Raw genomic sequence first — 22,294 nt, 5'->3', positions numbered from 1 at the left:
GCATTAGTTTAGATCCTTGTTAGGAGTCATTTTCTTAGACTTGATCCAGTTTCACAGACTAGGGAGTTGAAACCGCAGTTAGATCTAAGTTACACGATATAGTTTCTTCATAACCGGGGTTATATTTGAAGGTCTGTTACAAACAGTGACAAAGATGGTGATTCTTGGCATTACCCTGTGGAAAATGGTGGGCTCCAACCAATTTGGCAACTCGTGATCAAGTTCTGGACCAAAACTTGGGGTAAATTGGACTTGGGGTAAATTGGACAAAATGAGGGTTACATGACTTAGTATGGGTTAAACTTGAGTTACTTTTCAAGAACATGGGTTTTTTCCCTTTCCTTTCAAGTTGGCCTCAAGAATCCATGGCCAAAGACTAGATTAATCTCCTTCCCATGCTCTCCATAATGTCATCCATATCTTTGTTCATTACCTCTTTAGCTTCATGTAGAGTAGTGATTTGGTATACTTAGCCTTCTTCTTTCCCCCTACATCTTGTGGAGTGCAGCAGCGTAAACTGCACTTGCTCAAGAAAATCCGCCATATCTTAAAAAAAATGAGCTCTATTGCTCAAGTAATCCATGCTTGAGATCTCCAATCTCTCTGGCAACTGGCCTACTTCAAGCTTGGGCAAGATATCTTCTATTCTTGGATTCTTCTCTCTCCCATGAAACCCTATACTTGATAGTTTTGGACAACAACAAAGAATTTCAGATTTCTTGAAGCAAATGAAGGGAGTTTTGGTGCCAAATCACTCCTGGGGCTTGCTTACACCCGTGGCTTCAATCTATTGTCAACATTGAAGCAACATTGAAGAGTTTTTGGCATATATTGGTCTATGGAAGTTGTGGACAGCAAGCATCTTCAATGTCACTGAAATCTTTGGCTTTTCTCAAAATTTTGAGTCTATAATCTACATTGGAGTTGTTCATTATCATTCTTCAAGCTCTATATTAAATGGAAGAGGATTATACCTTCATCAACTATACTTGAAGCATTGGAGCAACAATGGAGTTCATAGGAGAAGAGTATGAAGCTGAGAGCTTATTCCATATTGAAGCATGCTTAAATTGGGACTTTCTTGGATCATTTGAAGCTGAAGACAAGTCATCTTTGTGAGAGATATCTACATCAACTACACTCTTTACATACAAGCATAAGAGGTACTTTCAATCAACTTTAATCTCTCCCTTTAGAATTCAATTGCTAAGCTAATCCAATTGACAGAAGAGGGATTAAAATGATTAAGAATTCCAATTATTTTCTCAAATGCATTTCATGAATAATCCATAGAGCTACCTTAGTGATTGATCATTGTTTGATCACTTTCATTCATTGAAATAATCACTCTCAGTGCCTTTGATTCTCATCCATTTTACCCTAACCCTGACATTGAATTGTTTGCCTCTTGTTTCATTGCCATGAATGAAAATTTTGCCCCATGGTAAGTGAAATAAAAATTGTAAAGTAGCGAGTCACTGGTGTAGGTATTCCTTACCTATCCCTATTTCATTTTCAATCGAATTCCAATCAAGATTTTGCATATCATGAAATGACAATGAAATTCCTTTCAATAAATGCATTTCTTGCTGTTTCTTTAGCTTAGCATTGATCTGCCCCATGTCTATACCGATGAGGAAAAGTGAATGCCGGGCGAGTTGGTAGGACAAAAGAGAGGTGACCCTCCCCTACTGACGAGGACCCTGAAGGGGAGCACAACCCGGCTTGAGAGGGAAATTTGCACATCCCTCAAGTCTCGGATCCGACGCATTTAAAGTTTGGGTGCAAGTACCATTTCAAAGGTACAAGAATTCAGCCTACAACATGATGTAATTGGCACTGGTTACATGATGTAATGGCAAATGCATGGCAGCCATTGAATAAGGCAAATGTATGACAGCATAATGCAATGCAATTGGCAAATTGGGACAGAGCTATGTTGAGCAAGATATATGTTACTTGTGGCATTTGTACTTTGGGTTAGCATTAAAGAGTTGGAATAGGTCATTCTCAGTTTTACAATTGTATAGAGCTCCTTTGGAGGTCTACATAGTTGGTACATGTATGAAATTGATAGTACAAGTCATTAAATGACCAAAATAGAGCAGTTATAGGTTGCAGGAAATTCCAAACAGCTACAATAAATTACTTATAAAATTTTATGTACTCATTTCAATACTTTATAGCTCATCTAAAAGGGGACATCCTAAGCTTTAAATAGAGTCAGAAAGTTGGTCATTTAGATCACTAGAGCTCAAGATATTTGAGTTTTTCTTCTGCTGTACATCCAAAACGTCCTAGGACATCACCTATGGCTAAAAATAAAATGAAGGATACCATCAGTGAAGGTTTAAGGGACTATCAGTTGGATAAAGAGCGTGAAGCTTCACAAGAGGCATGATTATGAGGAGCTAGAGATTAGTTCAACACATGTTGCAGTAAACAAATAAGTGAATGGGGTTAGCACTACTCATGTCTCTATTGATTCTAATAGTTTTCAACAACTCTCCAATGACATAAAGGACATGAAGTCGGGGCCCGGGCATTGACAAGCTTGTGGCTCTCTTGAGTGAGAGGATATTACCTACAACTATTCCAAATGCTCCAAGTTCTCCCATTGTTCAAGAGTAGTCAAAGACCATAACTCCCAAGGTTGTTGGACACTATGAAGTTGGAGAGCCATCAAGAGCTTAGCCCTCTCATTTTCAGTCTCAATTTCAGTCCCTAAATCAACCCAAGACCTACACTAGCCCTCATGGATAGGATTTGGAAGATAAGATTCATGCTAACTCAAGGCTTGATGATGACACACATGGACGTCATCCTTTTTACAAGTCTTTTTGTGGACAACAATCTACTACCCCTAAATCTACACATGAAGAGAAAGCTAAAGAATAAAAGTCTTATCATGGTTAAGTAAGTGGAGGTGATAATTTTCATGGGTAGCACCATTACATTGGACATGGTCATGTAAATTCAGCTTCAAATTCTTTTGGACAGTAATATCAAGTCAACGATAATCATGTAAATAATGAGCCTTCTAAACAAGGTCCTCATTTAAATTAGTTTTGGCCTCATCAAATAAGTGGACAGCAGCCACCAATGAATGCCACAACAAATATACACTCTCCAATGTATGGACATCAAGTTTACGGGCAGCTTCATGTTGTTGGTAATTCTTTATTTCCAGCAAAATGGGTTTGTACATACTCATGGACAGCAACAACTATATGTTCATGGAACATGGAGCAACGATATTTAAAAGCAAAATTCTTTTGGTCCAAACTTTAATGGATAGCAACACAATAATGGTCAGAGCTCATCAATATGAGCAGGAATACAATGAGAAAATAACCATTTCTAATTTCATGGGTAAAAATCCATCCTCTACTGAATTAGAAGAATGGTTTGACAAGCTTGAGATGTATTTCTCTTTGTATCTTAGACCGGAGAAGGCCAAGATTAAATTTACAGCCCTACATTTAGAGGGATACACAGACTTGGTGGCAGTACATGTCAAGGATTGGTAATGAATTCTTGACATGGGATGAATTAAAGAGGGCAATGATCGAAGTTGTTGTGTTTCCTATTGAAAAAGAGAATCTAGAGAAGAAGTGGTATGCTCTTGAGCAAAGGGGATTATCGGTTAGAGATTATGCTAACCAATTGCTTAAGCCTTAACCTCTCCATGTATGTGGATGAAGTATCCGACAATGCCAAGCTGAATAAGTATATATTTGGGCTTGAATCTTCTCTATCTTCGAAAGTGGGAGCTATGAAACCATCCTCTTTACAAGCTGCCATACAATTGGCTGAAAGGTATGGTAAAAAATATAAGAGTTTTCAGCAAAGAATAGGGCAATATTTTCAGCCAAACCAGTCCACTAGAACAGCTACAAATTATGGGCAAACAAAGACTGAATTTCAGCAAGGAGGGAAGCTAACAAATACCTACAACAAGATTCCTATAGGATCGATGATCCTTTGGACGAATTGAAGGATGCCAAGGTCTTTTCAAAGATCGATTTGCGATCAGGATATCACCAAATATGCATGAAGGAGGGAGATGAATACAAGACTGCATTTAGAACTGAGAGGAGATTGCATGATTTTATAGATATGCCCTTTGGTCTTTCAAATGCTTCAGTCACATTTCAAGCTTTAATGAACAAAATACTTCAGTCACTTTTGTTCAAGATAGTTTTGGTGTTCTTTGACAATATATTAATATATAGCAAGGACAAAAAAGAGCATTTATAGCATGTTAGAGAAGTGTTTGACATATTGAGGAGTCACAAGTTGTTTGCTAAAGCAACCAAATGCACATTCATGGCCAAAGAAGTAGAATACTTGGGATATATTGTTGGAGAAAATGGCATCAAGGTTGACTTGAAAAAGGTCCAATGTGTGAAAGATTGGCCTACTCCAACAAATACTACTTCATTGAGGGGTTTTCTTAGTTTGTCTTCTTTCTACCGAAGATTTATCAATAATTATGCTTATGTGGTTGCACCATTGACCAATAGGTTAAAGAAAGAAGCTTTCTTTCGGGATGAAATAGCCGACAAAAGCTTCAATGAGCGGAAGCAACTCCTCATTTCAGCACCTGTATTGGTTTGTCTCGACTTGTGATCTATGTGGATGCTAGTGGGAGAGGATTGGGGGCTGTTTTAGCCCAAGAACATGGTGTCATTGCATACGAGAGCAAAAAATTTGATGAAAAAGAGAGGCAAATGCATATATGAGCAAGAGATGCTAGCTATACTACATGTAGTATGTTGGACTGTAAGGCCACAGCTTAGAGAGTTTGAGTTCGAACATGAGCATATGAGTATGACGGCTGGAGAGAGTGTGAGCAGAGTGAAAGTATGAGAAGATAAGAGTGTACCAACAATGTGTTGGTACACAAAGAATAAAATGTATTTATACTTAGGGCACGTAAAGAGTGCGTTCACATGTACAATGTGTGTGTGTTATATACACGGAGGTTACCGGGCCTTTATATCCCAACAACCTCCCACTTAAAGGTCCGATATGAACCTCTAGCTAACCAACTCCCACTAGTCGAATGCAATGCTCGTGTTGAGCTATGGTTAAACTTTTAGTGAGAACATCTGCAGGGTTATCTTGTGTTTTAATCTTGGTCAATATGATTTGACCATCTTCCAGAATCTGTCTGATGAAGTGATATCGCACATCTATATGCTTTGTGCGTGAATGATGCATGGCATTCTTAGCCAGATACACTGCACTCTGGCTATCACATCCCAAAATTGCAGTACCCATAGACATGCCGAGATCATTTGCAAGTCTGCTCAACCATATAGCTTCCTTAGAAGCTTCAATAGCTGATATGTATTCAGCTTCAGTGGTACTCAGTGACAATGTTTTGCAACCTGGAACACCAAGAAACAGCCCCACCAGCAACTGTAAAGATATACCTGCTAGAGGACCTACGTGTGTCCAAGTCACCTGCCTTGTTTGCATCACAATAACCTTGCAAACTAAGTGTACCCTGCCCATAGCAAATACTTTTTCTTTGTGTACCCTTAAGGTATCGAAGAATACACTTGACAGCCTCCCAATGTGCTTTGCCAGGATTTGACATAAACCTGCTAATAACTCCCACTGCATGAGCAATGTTTGGACGAGTAGCAACCATAGCATACATAAGAGAGCCACAAGCTAATGCATAAGGAACTCCCTTCATAGCATTTGCTTCCACGTCATCTTTCGGGCTGTTGGCTTTGCTAAGCTTGAGATAAGGAGGTAAGGGTACCCCAAAAGGCTTAGCTTCAGCCATGTTAAATCTGTCCAGTACCTTTCCAATGTACTTTTCTTGAGATAAAAGTAGCAATTTCTGCATTCTATCTCTGCGAATCCTCATGCCCAAAATATGCTCTGCATTCCCTAAATCTTTCATGGAGAAAGCTGATTTCAGCTGATTTTTGAGAGCATCCAAGCTAGTCTTTCTTTTCCCAGCTAGTGATATATCATCCACATACAAAACAAGTATTATGGGGCTGCCATCTGTATCCTTTTTCATGTTCAAGCAATGATCTGCATGGTTGCGTGTAAACTCATGAGATAGCATAAAAGTATTGAACTTTTTGTACCACTGCCGTGGTGCTTGCTTCAGCCCATACAGGCTGCGTTTTAGCTTACACACCATCTGTTCTTTTCCAGGAACTACAAAGCCCTCGGGCTGTTTTTGTTAGCAGTCATGTTTGTCATGCCTTATCATCTCCTGCCTGTGAGCCTCAGTCTGAGTCAGACGAGGACATTAGTGTTAGCAGAGTATTTGTCAGCTCATGTGTGAGTCTGAGCTTGATCTAGGCTGGGCATTTTTATTAGGTATTTTAGGTATTTTTCTGGTATGGCATTTTATGCACCAGTCGGCCAGCATTAAATGCTGTCCGACCAGCATTATTGCTCCCCACTTTTTTAGCCTATTTATACTCAGTGGCTCCTCCTCAGTCAATCACTTCATCTTCACCATCTGCAGACTCTGTGGAGAGAGGAGTGAGTGCCAGTGCCCACGCAGCCAGTGACTCACTGTTGTATGCGACTGTCTCGTGTTCAGATATATGGATTTCATTTCCCGTGCATACATCTGAGTTCTCATCTGTATCGTGTTCTTTTCTTTTCTCTTTTTTGTCTTGTGTTTCAGCAGTTTATTTCAGCACATGTTTATGCTTCCACCGCTGCTCCACTTCTGACATGGTATCAGTTTTCAGGATTTGTGTTTCTGCTGTGTTTTCTTGCTGATTTCAGGACTGTTTTGTACCCCTGCTGATCAGACGACTGCTGTCGCAGCCAGGCGACCTGTTTTGGGGCTGTTTTCAGCCTGCGTTTTTTGCAGTTTTGCCATCGCCTGCTGCCTCCGCACCCTCTGCTGCCTACGCACCCTCTGCTGCCTGCGTTTTTCATCTGCAACTGCTGGCGACAGTTTTCTACCTGTTTTTCTCCAGTTTACAGCCTGCGTTTTACTGATTCAGCGTCTCTCGTGGCTGGGTGACTGTTCCTTCAGGCCGTTTTCTCTGTTTTTGGCAGTTTTTGACTGATTTTTTGACTTTCTGCAGCAGATTTTGTCTTCTATTGATCAGATTTTGGGTTCTATTGCATGTGAACTCTCTTTTTCTGTAGTCTGTGCTTGTGTTTTGGCTGTGTTTCCTCTCTAAATTCCATCTCTTCTCTACTTCTCTTCTTATCCTCTCCATATGGCTCCTCCGTGCACTTCCACTGATGATAAGCATGAGGCATCCTTGAGATTACAGGGGCGGCTTTCGGCACATTATGGAGGTGAGGCTTATGTAGCTTCAGAGAGGGGTGACGGTGTCAGAGTGCAGCGGTGCGGAAGCGTAGGACTGAGAGTGAGAGAACGCAGAGAGAGAAGGGAGAGAAAGAGACAGTGTACACTGAAGATCTGCTGTATAAAGAATGCTGAATACAAAGATATACACGGGCGCAGTGCGCTGGACTGCGTGTCTCCACCTCGACGATGCGACCTGCTGTCCACCTCGAAGTCTGCTGCAGTCTGCACTGTCTGCTGTCTGAAATCTGCGAACAGAGACAGAGATCTGCACGGCACCGGTCTGTAATCTGCGACAGAGAATGAATGCCAGACTGCTGAAAACGTCAGCAATAAATAGGCGAAAATCTGCCTAGGATGGGGCGCCAAAATAGGGCGCAGCCTGATAAAAATCAGCTGCAGGCAGTCGGACTGCCACGTGGCAGTCCGACTGCACAGTCCGACTGTGCAGCTGGACTGTGCAGCTGCTGCCTGCTGCTGCCTGCCTGAAAACAGGCTATGATCTCTGACACCCCCTCTCAGAGCCTGGACAGGGCAGAAGCCTGAGGGATCTGGAATGTTGCCGAAGCAGAGCCTGAGGAAGCGCCTTCGTAAACAAATCCGCAAGATTATCCTCCGTCTTGCAATACTCCACAGTGATGGTCTCATCCAAAAGCTTTTCTCGGATGAAGTGGTACTGGATCTCAATGTGCTTCGTCCGGGCATGAAAAACAGGATTTCTCGCCAAGGCAATGCAACTCTCATTGTCACATCGCAGCAATGTAGGACGAGTCTGGGGGCACCCAAGCTCCTCCAACAATCTCCGAAGCCACACAACCTCGCATGTGGTGGAAGATGCGGCCCGATATTCCGCCTCAGTAGACGAAAGGGCTACCGTGGGCTGCTTCTTGCTACTCCATGAAATAACTCCTGCACCCAAAGTAAAACAGTAACCTGTTGTAGACCGCCTGTGGTCCACGTCACCGGCCCAATCCGAGTCGCTCCAACCTGCAAGTACAAGATCTGACCCATCTGTCCCTGCGGGGTAATGAATCCCCAAATCAGACGTCCCCCTCAGATACCGAAGTATCCTCTGAGCAGCCTGCCAATGCACCGTCTTAGGTTCACTCATGAACCCTGCCAAGAGCCCAACAGCAAAACATAGATCAACCCTCGTGTTGAGAAGCCAAATCAAAGACCCTATCAACTGTCGATAGCGGGAAGCATCCGCCAAAGGAGAAGCTGAGTGGGAAGTGGCCTTCCAGTTCGGATCCATAGGAGTAGAGAGGGCCCAACAATCTTCCATCTCAAAAGACACCAAGAGCTCCTGAACATATCTCTGTTGGGAGAGAAAGATCCCCCTCTGAGACTGAAAAATCTCATGTCCTAAAAAGAAATGGAGTAGCCCCAAATCCGTCATCTCGAATGTCCGATGTAAAGCTGACTTTGTCTCCTGGACCTGCTGTGCATCATCACCTGTGACAATCAAATCATCAACATATAATACAAACAGCACACAACCATCCTCGGAAGTGTGAACATACAGCTGCGGGATCGGCCTTGGACCGCCGATATCCCAACTGAGATTGGAGGAACGAATCAATCTTCTCGTTCCAAGATCGCGGGGCCTGCTTGAGACCATACAGGGCCTTCTTCAACCTGTAGACTTTCCCATCTGAAGAACCAAAGCCAGGAGGCTGCTCAACGTAGATCTCCTCCTTCAAATCACCATTCAGGAAGGCCGACTTCACATCCAGCTGATAAACAGGCCATCTCCTATGGCCAGCCAAAGCAAGAACAGCTCTAATGGTTGCCATACGAGCTGTAGGGGCAAAGGTGTCATGACAGTCAATCCCTGGGCGCTGGGCAAAACCCTTAGCAACAAGGCGAGCCTTGTGCTTATCCAAAGTACCATCACTGAGATATTTGGTCTTAAAGACCCACTTGACTCCAATCACCTTCTTCTTCGGGGGGCGTGGCACAAGTGACCAAGTGCCATTCCTCTCAATAGCCTCCAACTCAGCTTCCATAGCTTTCTTCCATGGGGCGGACTGTAAAGCCTCCTTCACGGAGGTGGGCTCTCGATCCTGCATAACTCGGGACATCAAACAATAATTGGAGCACACAAGCTCCGAAGAATGCACCTGGTGCCTCCGTGACCGCCGCGGACCATCCTGCGGTCCCCACTCCTCAGGAACCCCCTCGATCCCTGAATCACGGAGTGTGTCACGGGCCCAGCGAGGAGGAGGCCGAACCTCCCCTCGTCGTTCTCCATCAGTAGAAGACTCTGGAATGTCCACCAGTGGTAACTCCTCAGAAGGATCCGGTGGAACAGTAGACTCTGTGTCAGAAACAGAATCATAATCAAACGGCACAGGCTCCAGTGGAACTGTAGAAGGTGCCAAACTCTCCCCTGGATCTCCAAGAACGGGATGCTCCTCACCCGTTGAAGAAGCCGGAACCTCCACAAACCGCACATCACGGCTAGTATATACATCCCGCTTAACGGGATCATAGAGTCGGTAGCCTTGGGACTGGGAGCTGTAGCCAACAAATACCTGTTTGCGGGAAGCCGCTTCGAATTTGTCACGGTGAGCTTTGGAAATGTGAACATAGGCATCACACCCAAAGACCCGAAAGTAAGAAACATCTGGCTTCGTTCCAAAATACGCCTCAAATGGAGTCATCCCTTCCATGGCCGAAGTAGGAGATCGGTTAAGAATGTGGACTGCAGTAGCCACAGCCTCGGCCCACAGAACCTGGGGGGTCTGTCGGTGCTCCATCATGGTGCGCGCCATCTCGATCACACTACGGTTCTTCCGTTCGAGAATACCATTTTCTTGTGGAGTATTCGTATTGGCAAACTCCTGGTAAATTCCTCTATCTGCACAAAACCGAGCAAATTCATTAGAGACAAATTCACCTCCCTTGTCGGATCGCAAGGTCTTCAACTTCCGGCCTGATCGGTTCTCCTCAAAGAGAAGCCAATCCTTGAAATGCGAGAAAGCTTCTGATTTTAGTGCCAAAAAGTAGGCCCATGTCATCCTGCTATAGTCATCCACGATCAGCATGAAGTACGAGCTCCCACGCAGGGACTCATTCCTCATAGGGCCACATAGATCCGTAGATACTAACTCCATCGGTGAAGTAGACCGCCGCGAAGCGGTGTGGGGAATGGCATCCCTATGCTGCTTCCCCTTTATGCAGGAGACACATGGCTGCTGGCTCACCACTATATCCGGCAACCCTCGAACAAGCTGTCCCCGTGACGCCTTCCGAAGATAGTCATAGTTTAGATGACCAAACCTAGCATGCCATAATTCAGACTGTGACTGTGAGGTAAGAAGAAGAGTAGAGAGGGCAGTGGAAGACTTCAGTTTGTAAATGCCGTTCTCCTCATATCCAGATGATAGAACCTTCCTCGATTCACGATCAAGGACTCGCACTGTAGAACTGTCAAACTCCACTAGAAGACCAAGGGAACAAATCTTATGGACTGAAAGGAGATGGTACCCCAATCCTGGTACATGCAAAACCTCTGAAGTATGGGTGCCACCTCGTCCATCCGGAATGAGCTGCATCTTACCCCGACCTGCAATAGAAACTGAAGAGCTGTCTCCAATGAGAACCTGCCCACGTGACGGGCGCAGCTGGGCAACACCATCTGATGAAGGAGTCATGTGCCGTGAGGCACCACTATCAATAATCCACTCTCGAGATTGGGAAGCCGCCATCGCAGCATCAGAAGCATTCGGTGAAGCGTCCTCAATGACAACTAAATGTAGAAATGCAGCTGATGAGGGTGCAGCCACCGCTCCAGAATCCTTGGTGTCCTTCTTCTTGGTGTCCTTCGAGTCTTTATCAGGGCAATTCTTCTTCCAATGGCCAGTCTTTCCACAAATATGGCATGTGGAGTCTTTGTCCTTGTCCTTCTCCTTGTCCTTCTTGGACTTGTTATCCCCCTTCTTCTTCTTTTGGTCCTTCCCCTTCTTCTGAGAGGCTTGACCTGTCAACGCCTCCGTCTTGGAAGCATTCTGTCCCTTTAACTGTTCCTCTTGGTCCAAGACCATAGGAACCAACTCTTCCCACCGAAGAGTAGACTCTCGCCCTGAAGCAATAAGGGCAGAGTAAAATGTACCGAATCGTGGCGGCAACTGGGACAAAAGTGTAATCGCCATGTCTTCGGAGGAGATCGGCTTCCCCGCATTCTGAACCTGCATCTGTAGCTGCCTTAGCTTATTAATGTGTTCCCTTAGCGAAGAAGACTTATTGACGGACAAGGTCCGCATCTGTACCTCCAAAGAAACCCTCTTCATTAGGGTCATCCGATTGTACATTTGATCAAGCTCCAGCCATATCTCACGAGCCACCGTCAAGTGCTCGATGTGAGCGATCACGGCTGTAGTGCATGATAGAAAGAGAAAGGATCGAATCCTGGCATTCAGTTTGTCCCAATGAGACTGGGCCCTGGCCAACTCCGCACGAGCATCGGAAGAGAGTTTGGACTCATCTCTTACCGAGGGCCGATCAATATCTTCCTGTACCAACTCCGCCAAATCATAGGACTCCAGAATGGCCAACATCATAACGCGCCAAATGCGGTAGTTGTCGCCGTCGAGCTTCTGATCTGTAGGAAGAGCCGGTAGGACAGGCACCTTCCGGTCCATAATCGCCTGGAACTCCAAGTCCATCTCTGTAGACATCTTCACCTGCAATGCCTTCTCAAACGAAAAAGCAGCCCCCTCTGACTGAGTAGACTCAGCCTGCTAAGGCTCTTCAGCGTCCCGAAGCTCCTTCACCCGCCGGAGGCGATGAAAAAGCAAAACCTGCACTTTTAGGTTGAAAACTCAAACTTTCTCCGCGACAAACAGCAGTAAACAGCAGCAAATCCACCACCTGTACTCCTTTCCTGTGCGCCCACACTCGTTTCAGCCTTGTTCCAAGGCGCAGCCCTCCTGTCTGCCCTTAAACGCAAAAAACGCAAATTTGTGTCGCGATGGAAACTCCTCTTCAGGTTGATTCTGCGCTCAGTCAGCCCTCAAACACTGCTCTGATACCATGTCAGAGTGCAGCGGTGCGGAAGCGTAGGACTGAGAGTGAGAGAACGCAGAGAGAGAAGGGAGAGAAAGAGACAGTGTACACTGAAGATCTGCTGTATAAAGAATGCTGAATACAAAGATATACACGGGCGCAGTGCACTGGACTGCGTGTCTCCACCTCGACGATGCGACCTGCTGTCCACCTCGAAGTCTGCTGCAGTCTGCACTGTCTGCTGTCTGAAATCTGCGAACAGAGACAGAGATCTGCACGGCACCGGTCTGTAATCTGCGACAGAGAATGAATGCCAGACTGCTGAAAACGTCAGCAATAAATAGGCGAAAATCTGCCTAGGATGGGGCGCCAAAATAGGGCGCAGCCTGATAAAAATCAGCTGCAGGCAGTCGGACTGCCACGTGGACTGCCACGTGGCAGTCCGACTGCACAGTCCGACTGTGCAGCTGGACTGTGCAGCTGCTGCCTGCTGCTGCCTGCTGCTGCCTGCCTGAAAACAGGCTATGATCTCTGACAGACGGGAAGAAGAAGTCGAAGGCCCAGTGTTACCATTGTGGCAAGAAGGGACATTTGCGAAAGGACTGCAAGAAGTTAGCGGCTTCGAGGAAGAAGGAGCAGAAGACGAAGCGGGATGCTGACTCTACCGATGAGTCCTCTCCTTCATCAGACTCCGACTCCGATCCTCCGACCAAGGTGAAGTCCAAGGCGCGGAAGGGATCCTCTTCTTCAGATCGCGGGAAGGGCTTGGTGGCCCCTTCCTCGGCTGCTTTCTAGTGGTGGTGATGAGGTCATCCCTCACGACTCTCTTGTGCCAGAGAGGGAGTGTGAGCGGGTGTTCAGATGGGGCAGCCGCGCCTCATCTATATTTTTATACAGGTGCACAGGTTCCAGAGAGGGACGTCCTTGACGCATCGACTTCAGTCTGGCGGAATCAAATCCTGGAGCTGGGATTGACATCCAGGTTCATGATGAGCTGGTCATCTGATAGAGAGCGGGAGGCTTTCGTCTGGAGCTCACATGAGGGGACACTTTGGTGGTCTGGCCAAAGGTGGGGAATCCATGGTCACCTATGTTCAGAGGCATTTTTGACAGGATGGTCTTGTATGCTACTGCGAGACATTAGTGATGGACACAGAGACATGCTATGATCTTCTCTATTTTCAGGTATTTGGTACGATCGACATCGACATCAGGTTCTCTCCGAGGCACCTTGGTGGTGTTAGCAGTCATGTTTGTCATGCCTTGTCATCTCCTGCTTGTGAGCCTCAGTCTGAGTCAGACGAGGACATTAGGAGCTCTGACATGTCTGTCATGTGTTATGATGGGGGAGGCTAGTCACTCTTGATTGGTTGTCTTAGGATGTGTATTTCTTTTTGGCCTCTTTTAGTGGGCAGCCACTGGCTGCCCGGCCACTTTTTAGTCACTGTTGTGGGGCGCCCATTTTAGGGCACTTTTAGGGTTTGCGCCCATTTTAGGGTTTGCGCCCATTTTAGGGTTAGGGTTAGGGTTTGTCCGTTGCCTATTTATTGGCAGCCCCCCTCCCCACTTGGTCAGTTGTCTTCTTGCAGATTCCGACAGTCCTTCTCCCCCGTGGTGGTGCTGCCATCATCATCAGCCTGATCTGGTGCCCTCACTGACGCTGTGGGCTGCGTGCAGGGACTGATCAGTCCATTTCAGTGTATTCAGCATTCATTTCAGTCAGTGCAGATTTCTCTTCGTTATTTTCTGCTTTCTCTCTCTCTCTCCCTCCGTGTTCGCATTTCCTCTTCCGTTGCGCACTCTCACAGGTGGTGGCTTGATCACCCACTGCTTGGGTATCCATGGTTCTACTTGGTGGTTCTATGTTGTATAGTTTCTGATCCCTTTTCATTGTCCTATTGTATTGTATTAGATCACTCATGATCTGAGAGAGGGTGTTAGCAGAGTATTTGTTAGCTCATGTGTGAGTCTGAGCTTGATCTGGGTTGGGCATTTTTATTAGGTATTTTAGGTATTTTTCTGGTATGGCATTTTATGTCATTGGGGCATTTTATGCACCAGTCGGCCAGCATTAAATGCTGTCCGACCAGCATTATTGCTCCCCACTTTTTTAGCCTATTTATACTCAGTGGCTCCTCCTCAGTCAGTCACTTCATCTTCACCATTTGCAGACTCTGTGGAGAGAGGAGCGAGTGCCAATGCCCACGCAGCCAGTGACTCACTGTTGTATGCGACTGTCTCGTGTTCACTCACTGTTGTATGCGACTGTCTCGTGTTCAGATATATGGATTCCATTTCCCGTGCATACATCTGAGTTCTCATCTGAATCGTGTTCTTTTCTTTTCTCTTTTTTGTCTTGTGTTTCAGCAGTTTATTTCAGCACATGTTTATGCTTCCACCGTTGCTCCACTTCTGACAATTAGGAGCTCTGACATGTCTGTCATGTGTTATGATGGGGGAGGCTAGTCACTCTCGACTGGCTGTCTTAGGTTGTGTATTTCTTTTTGGCCTCTTTTAGTGGGCAGCCACTGGCTGCCCGGCCACCTTTTTGGTCACTGTTGTGGGGCGCCCATTTTAGGGAACTTTTAGGGTTTGCGCCCATTTTAGGGTTAGGTTTAGGGTTTGTCCGTTGCCTATTTATTGGCAGCCCCCCTCCCCACTTGGTCACTTGTCTTCTTGCAGATTCCGACACTACTCCTCCCCCGTGGTGGTGCTGCCATCGTCATCAGCCTGATCTGGTGCCCTCACTGACGCTGTGGGCTGCGTGCAGGGACTGATCAGTCCGTTTCAGTGTATTCAGCATTCATTTCAGTCAGTGCAGATTTCTCTTCCTTATTTTCTGCTTTCTCTCTCTCTCTCCCTCCGTGTTCGTATTTCCTCTTCCGTTGCGCACTCACATGGTATCATCGCCAAACTGAGAGCACGGAGGTCTTAATCGACTAGAGAGACACCACACCTATCATCTGTTGCTGCCCCCCTTCTCTCCAACAGCCAGGCGGCCCCTCCAGGTGGTCTGAATATTTGCGTTTGCTGCATAGGTGGTCTGAATATTTGCGTTTGCTGCATCAGCCCCTTCCAGAGGCTGCCACGTCATCAACCAGCCCTGTCTCCTTGCGTTTTCAGCTGGGCGGCCTTCTTTTCAGCTGGGCGACTCCACTACAGGCTGCGTTTTGCATCCACGCTGGTCGTCTACCCTCCTGGCGGCTCATCTCCAGCTGGCGCTTCTTTTTTTGGCTGCGTTTTGGTGCCTGGCAACTCTCCCTCCGGATTTTGTGCCCTACACAGCTGCGTTTTCACCTCCTGGTGATAGGCGACCTAATTTCCTAGAGTTTGGTGGTTCTTCTGGTGGTTGGTGACCCTTTTGGTGGTCATTCTTCGGCATCGGCACAGTTTTCTTTGGTGTTTGGTATTTTGCAGATTGGAAGATGTCTTCTCATCAGTTTACAGGTTTTGATGACTCAGATGACGAGCTTTTGTCTCGACACTCATTTGAACGGAGGCGTGATTTCTATCGCGAGGATCGTCATATGGAGTCTATTCCTCGTTCCTGTCCCTCTTCTATTCATGTATCTCGGCGATCCCCTTCCAGTGGGCCGACGATGCAGCCTTTGGTACCCCCTGTACAGGTACCCGTACTTCCTCAGTTGTCCAAAGAGGACCGGTTGGATGGCTCCAACTTTTCTCTATGGTCTTGCAAGGTGGAGTGTATCTTGGACTCCTTCGATCTTTGGGAGCTTGTTTCTGTTCCTATTCCCCGGCCTAAGGTGGATGCCGCAGATGGGACATCTATGGATCGTGCTGCCTTATGGGATTGGCTCAATTCTAGAGCCAGATCTTTCCTCTTTCTGAGTTTGCAGGATTCTGTCCTTGTTCATGTTCACAGGTTGAAGACTGCAGCAGATGTGTGGAGAAAGCTTGCGTCTCTCTATCAGTAGAAGACGTTTGCCCACCGGATATCTCTTGAAAAGAAGTTGCGGATGCTCGCTATTGATGATAGTCCTTCCATGAAGGACCACATCAACAGATTACAGGATATGAGGGATGAGCTTGCATCCCTCGGTCGGACGATATCTTCTGAAGATATGGCCATGATTCTCTTGACTCAGCTGCCATCGCCTCGGTTTGATGTCTTCTACACCAGCCTTCTTACATCGAGGACCCGCGAGAAGCTTCTATGGGAGGAGCTATTCTCGCTTGTCTTGGAGCATGACGAGCGATTCAGAGAGGTCAGTGCTAGTGGATCCAACTCCACTAGAGCCTTTGTTGCAGGTTCGGGAGGACAGAAGAAGAAGAAGACAAAGAAGTTAAAGGCTAAGAAGAAGGACAGTTCTTCAGGCTCTGACTCAGATTCAGAGAGACCGAAGTGCCCACACTGTGGGAAAGGGACACATCCCGAGAAGAAATGCTGGAAGAAGTACCCTCACCTTCGTCCGGGAGCGAAGGGTGGATCTACATCGGAGCCTTCTTCTACCTCTACACCAGCTGTTACCCATGAGTCAGTGTTCCTTCATATCCATGCTTTGGAGGAGGATCCTTCTTCCGTGGTTGCAGTGTTTTCTGCGCAGCCTTGGTTAGTGGACAATGGTGCTACGAGTCATATGACTCCCCGAGGTGATTTGTTACAGGATCTCCGTTCATCCGAGGGTTCAGTCACTATTGGTGACATTTTATCGGTGCCTATTAGTGGTGTTGGCACATTGCCTTTGTTTACAGACCGACCTACGAGCTTCCTTTCACAGGCCCTACATGTTCCGGACTTGGGCCTTCCCCTCCTCTCAGTTTATGGCCTTACGAGGCTTGGCACATGAGTGATCTTCACCAAGCATGCCGTTGTTATTGAGGATTCTCTTACAGGAGCTGTCTTATCTACAGGTTGGCAGGAGAGCGGGCTTTACAAGCTCCATTCCCCTTCTTTGATGCAGGGTCCTCCGAGGCATTCTATTGCTACACCCGTTCCCGCTCGTGCACCTTCTATTCCACAGGTTCCTTCCCATCCCCCACCTTCTCCTCCAGTGGTTCCCTCGTACCCCCCATCCCTTTCAGAGGGGGACGATCTCGGTGATGCGGCTGTGGATTCCCTGGCCCCTAGTGTTTTAGAGGGGGATTCCCAGGGTCGTGAGGAGCTCCTTCAGCGGCAGTCTACATCGACGGACTTCATCGACATTGGCATTTCTCTTGCCATTCCCGGATCCATTTCTTCTTTGGCCTTCAGCCACATCCAGGATCTGAGAGGGGGGTGTTAGCAGTCATGTTTGTCATGCCTTGTCATCTCCTGCCTGTGAGCCTCAGTCTGAGTCAGACGAGGACATTAGGAGCTCTGACATGTCTGTCATGTGTTATGATGGGGGAGGCTAGTCACTCTCGACTGGCTGTCTTAGGTTGTGTATTTCTTTTTGGCCTCTTTTAGTGGGCAGCCACTGGCTGCCCGGCCACTTTTTGGTCACTGTTGTGGGGCGCCCATTTTAGGGCACTTTTAGGGTTTGCGCCCATTTTAGGGTTAGGGTTAGGGTTTGTCCGTTGCCTATTTATTGGCAGCCCCCCTCCCCACTTGGTCACTTGTCTTCTTGCAGATTCCGACACTCCTTCTCCCCCGTGGTGGTGCTGCCATCGTCATCAGCTTGATCTGGTGCCCTCACTGACGCTGTGGGCTGCGTGCAAGGACTGATCAGTCCATTTCAGTGTATTCAGCATTCATTTCAGTCAGTGCAGATTTCTCTTCCTTATTTTCTGCTTTCTCTCTCTCTCTCCCTCCGTGTTTGTATTTCCTCTTCCGTTGCGCACTCTCACAGTTTCATGTAGATTTCCTCATCAATGTCACCATGCAAGAAAGCTGTTTTTACATCCATTTGATACAGCTCTAAATCCAAAACAACAGTAAGAGCAAAAAGCACACGTAAAGTGGCCATCTTCACAGCAGGTGAGAAGACCTCTTGGAAGTCAAATTCCTTCCTTTTGTGCATAACCTTTGGCAACTAGCCTTGCCTTGTACTTGGGTTTCCCATCAACTGTCTCGACTTTGTACATCCATTTTTTTGGAAGTGGCTTCCTTCCCTTTGGTAATGACACAAGATCCCAAGTATCATTTGCATATAGAGATTTAATTTCTTCCTGTATAGCTAGCTCCCACTTACTGTTGAACTCACATGACTTGGCCCCTTTGTATGTAAGAGGCTCACCCTTATCTGTAGGCATCACATAATGCAAGCAGGGGTCAAACATATGTGGTTGCCTTCTTACGCGTGTAGACCTGCGTACCCAATGATCAACATTGTCAGGAATTGGGTCTACATCAGGACGTATATTATTTTCAGCATTCATTTGTTGCTGTAAACCATTTTCAGCATGCTGTTCATGCTGTACAGCACCTTCATTTTCATTTCCAGCACGCATTTTCATAATCAGCAAGCCTATTTTGCTGTCCATGACCTCCTTGTGCTTCTATTTGCTGTCCATCATCATCTGGCTCAAAAGTGACTGGCTGATCATCAGTTTCAGCCAGTGGTACAGCACCTTGAGGTTCATTTTCTGAAGTTATGGGTGGCTGTATACTTTGAAATTTCACCTTTTTCAGATCTTCATTAGAGGCTAAAGAGCCTTTCAGCAATTTTGCCTCATTAAACACAACTTTACGGCTGCGAATAATTTTCTTGGACTGAGGTAATCACACTTTGTAGCCAAATTCACCCTCATCACCATAGCCCATGAAAATGCCTTTGGTGGATTTTGGATCAAGTTTGTTCCTCAGCTCATCCTGAACATGTACAAAAGCATCACAGCCAAATATACGTAGATGGTCATATGAGGCCGATTTGCCAGACCAAACCTCCTCAGGGATGCCATTATTTAAGGACCTATTTGGAGAGCGGTTGCAAATGTGAACCGCGGTTTTGAGTGCCTCTCCCCAAAATGCATGAGGGAGATTGGCAGTGGACAGCATGCACCGCACTCTTTCACATAAAGTTCTGTTATATCTTTCAGCCATCCCATTTGAAGAAGGAATGTAAGGGGCTGTAAGCTCCCTCTTAATACCATGTAAGTCACAAAATGACTTAAATTTAGTCGATGTGAACTCACCCCCATTATTAGTTCTCAAGCATTTCAGCTTTCTATCTATCTGAGTGGTCACAAATGCATGAAAAGTTTTAAAAACAGCAAACACTTCACTTTTCTTTTTCAGCAAGTACACCCAAATCTTCTTGGAACAATCATCAATAAAGGAGATAAAATATGCAGCACCATCCAATGATTTCACGGCATACTACATACATCAGAATGCACTAAGTCCAAGACATTGGACTTACGAGAGACACTAGAGTAAAAGGAAATTTTTATTTGCTTTCCAAACTGACACTTATTACAAAAATCAAGTTTAGAGCCTTTTCCATCAATCCTCTTCAGAGAGATAAGAACATCAAGTCCTTTTTGGCTCATATGGCCTAATCTCTTATGCCATAACTCTAAGTGGCTGCAAATTTCAGCAATTGTAAGAAACTTGCCATTCAAGGCTTTACAATGCAAACAATACAATGTGCCCTTCTTGGTTTCTTTTGCAATCAGCATGGAACCCTTTTTTACTTTCCACAAACCACCACCAAACAGTGTGGTGTAGCCATGCAAGTCAAGCTGACCAACAGATAGTAAACTCTTTTTAATGCGAGGCACATATCTGACATCTTTCAACACAAGTTCTTGACCATTGTCTAAAGACAAGTGTATGGTGCCAATCCCATCAATGCTGCAAGCATGGTTATTTCCAAGGTACACCTTTCCATGATTGCCTGCATTAAACATAGCAAAATACTCTAAGCAAGGAGTTACATGGAAAGAGGCACTAGAGTCTACAATCCAAGTCTGAGTGACACCATCATCAACTGACAAGAGTGCATCAATCACATCAACCTTGGTAATCTGCATATCCTGCATGTGACATACAAGGGCATCATAATCAAGTGCACATAATACATCAGCCTCTGTATCTGAAAGCTCCTCTATGACCACACTGGAGGCCACATTGGCCTTTTCTTTGCCTTTGGATGTCTCCAATGCATCTGTCTTTTCTTCCTTCTTCTTTTTATCTCCTGCACTCTTCTTTCTCTCTTGTTCCTTCTTGTAGTACCTGCAGTCAGGTTTCTTGTGGCCTTCCGACCATAATGATAGCAAGTGATGCCACTCTTATCCTTTCCTTTACTCTTGCTCCTGTTTCTCTGTCCTGCATATATATTTTTCTTTTCAGCCCTGCCTCTTACATTATAAGCTGAGTTGCTGCCTTCTCCACTAGACATACGTCTAATTTCTTCATTCAAGATAGAACCCCTCACCCCATCATATGAGAGATTGGGGTTATTGCTGAGTGAAACCACCGAGGTTTCCCATGAGTCCGACAGTGCCATGATAAAAAGATCGCCCTCAACTTATCATCAAAGTCCAAGTTTGCATCTTTGAGCTGATTTAGAATCCTTGTAAATGCACTCAAGTGCTCAGCTGCAGGCTTTGACTCATCCAGTCGCATATTCACCAACTTGCACATTAAATGCACCTGATTAACAGGTGTAGTGATCTCATAAGTAGTTTTCAGCTTCTTCCATATTGCATAACCAATGTCTAAGCCCTTAATGTCTATCAGAATGTCATCAGTGACACCCATCTTTATGTAAGCCACAGCCTTTTTATTCACTCTGGCCCAATCTGCATCAGACATTAGTGCGGGTTTATCTTCCTGCAAAGCATCCTCACAATCCTTCAGGAACAAAATGCCCTGCATACAATCTTTCCAAAGGTTAAATCCATGACCATCAAACCGTTTAATCTCCATCAAACTCTTGATGTTTGAATTGGAAGAAGTTGCAGCCATTTTCCTCAACCAGAAATAAATCTCAGCCGTTTATACATTAACTAGCCACTGCACAGGCAGAAAATGCAGAAATTTACCAAATTCTGCGTAAATCCCCAAAATTTCAAGTCCAAAATTGCATGAATGTCAGTCAATCTGACCCAGCTGAGTAAAGCTTTGCCAATATATGAAAAACCTCAAAATTTTGGGATCCAATGTCAGGAAATTTTACCCAAGAAAGGCAAAATTTTGACAAAATTTGCAAAATCCCCAATTTAATTGAGGTCACCGCACGCAATGTTTGCAATTTCTGACTAAAAACTCATTGACAAGCATGAATGATGCCAAATCTGAGAAAAGCCCCAAATTCTGTGGCCCGATTTGCACAGATTTTGAAACTGTGCCTCTGGTGTGTGAACACCCGCCAAGGCTAATGAGGGGATTAGAGAAAATTTGATTTGTTTTTAAAAAAAACGAAGGTACTAATGGGGGGGGGGGGGGGGGTCCGTTGACCCTCATCGCATCACGTCTGACTGACGCTTGCCCGCCAGTTGTTGGACTTGGGGAAGGGGTCTGTTGATCCACTGTCGACTTGCCACATGTTATGCCGTGTATGCCTGTTAGTCGTCGCGAGTCCTACATCTGTTGCCTTTTGTAGCCCGTCACACGATGCGTGTTTGGCGCGATTGCTCGTGCTAGTCGCCCCGACTGCCCATGCTGGTTGCTTGGCCCACGCCTGCTGGATGCCGTTGTTGCCTGGTGTAGACTGGTCATGCTACTCAGCAGCGTTGTCGCCCGACTCCATTCTGGTCACGAACTCCAGCCGAGCTGGACACGAACTCTAGCCGACTGCACACCTATCGCGAGCACCTGCACGACCTGATGATCTTGTACCATAAGCTCTGATACCAGTTGTTGGACTGTAAGGCCACAGCTTAGAGAGTTTGAGTTCGAACAGGAGTGTATGAGTATGACGGCTAGAGACAGTGTGAGCAGAGTGAAAGTACGAGAATATAAGAGTGTACCAACAATGTGTTGGTACACAAAGAATAAAATGTATTTATACTTAGGACACGTAAAGGGTGCGTTCACATGTACAATGTGCGTGTGTTATATACACGGAGGTTACCGGGCCTTTATAT

At 45.9% G+C, this 22,294-nt stretch overlaps 1 protein-coding gene across 5 annotated transcripts in view; it reads left to right on the top strand.

Annotated features, from left to right (window-relative positions):
• LOC148029064 (bark storage protein A-like) overlaps positions 1-22,294 on the top strand; it is a 31,980-nt gene that overhangs the window by 1,996 nt on the left and 7,690 nt on the right. The gene's annotated exons all lie outside the window — the stretch shown is intronic.

This window comes from Lygodium microphyllum, chromosome 11 (genome assembly GCF_053477565.2).
Source record: "Lygodium microphyllum isolate KBCC chromosome 11, Lygodium_microphyllum_v1.1.10, whole genome shotgun sequence".
Classification (NCBI taxonomy): domain Eukaryota; kingdom Viridiplantae; phylum Streptophyta; class Polypodiopsida; order Schizaeales; family Lygodiaceae; genus Lygodium; species Lygodium microphyllum.
The sequence above is the reverse complement of the archived record's forward strand: the minus strand, read 5'-3'. Positions and strand labels throughout refer to the sequence as shown.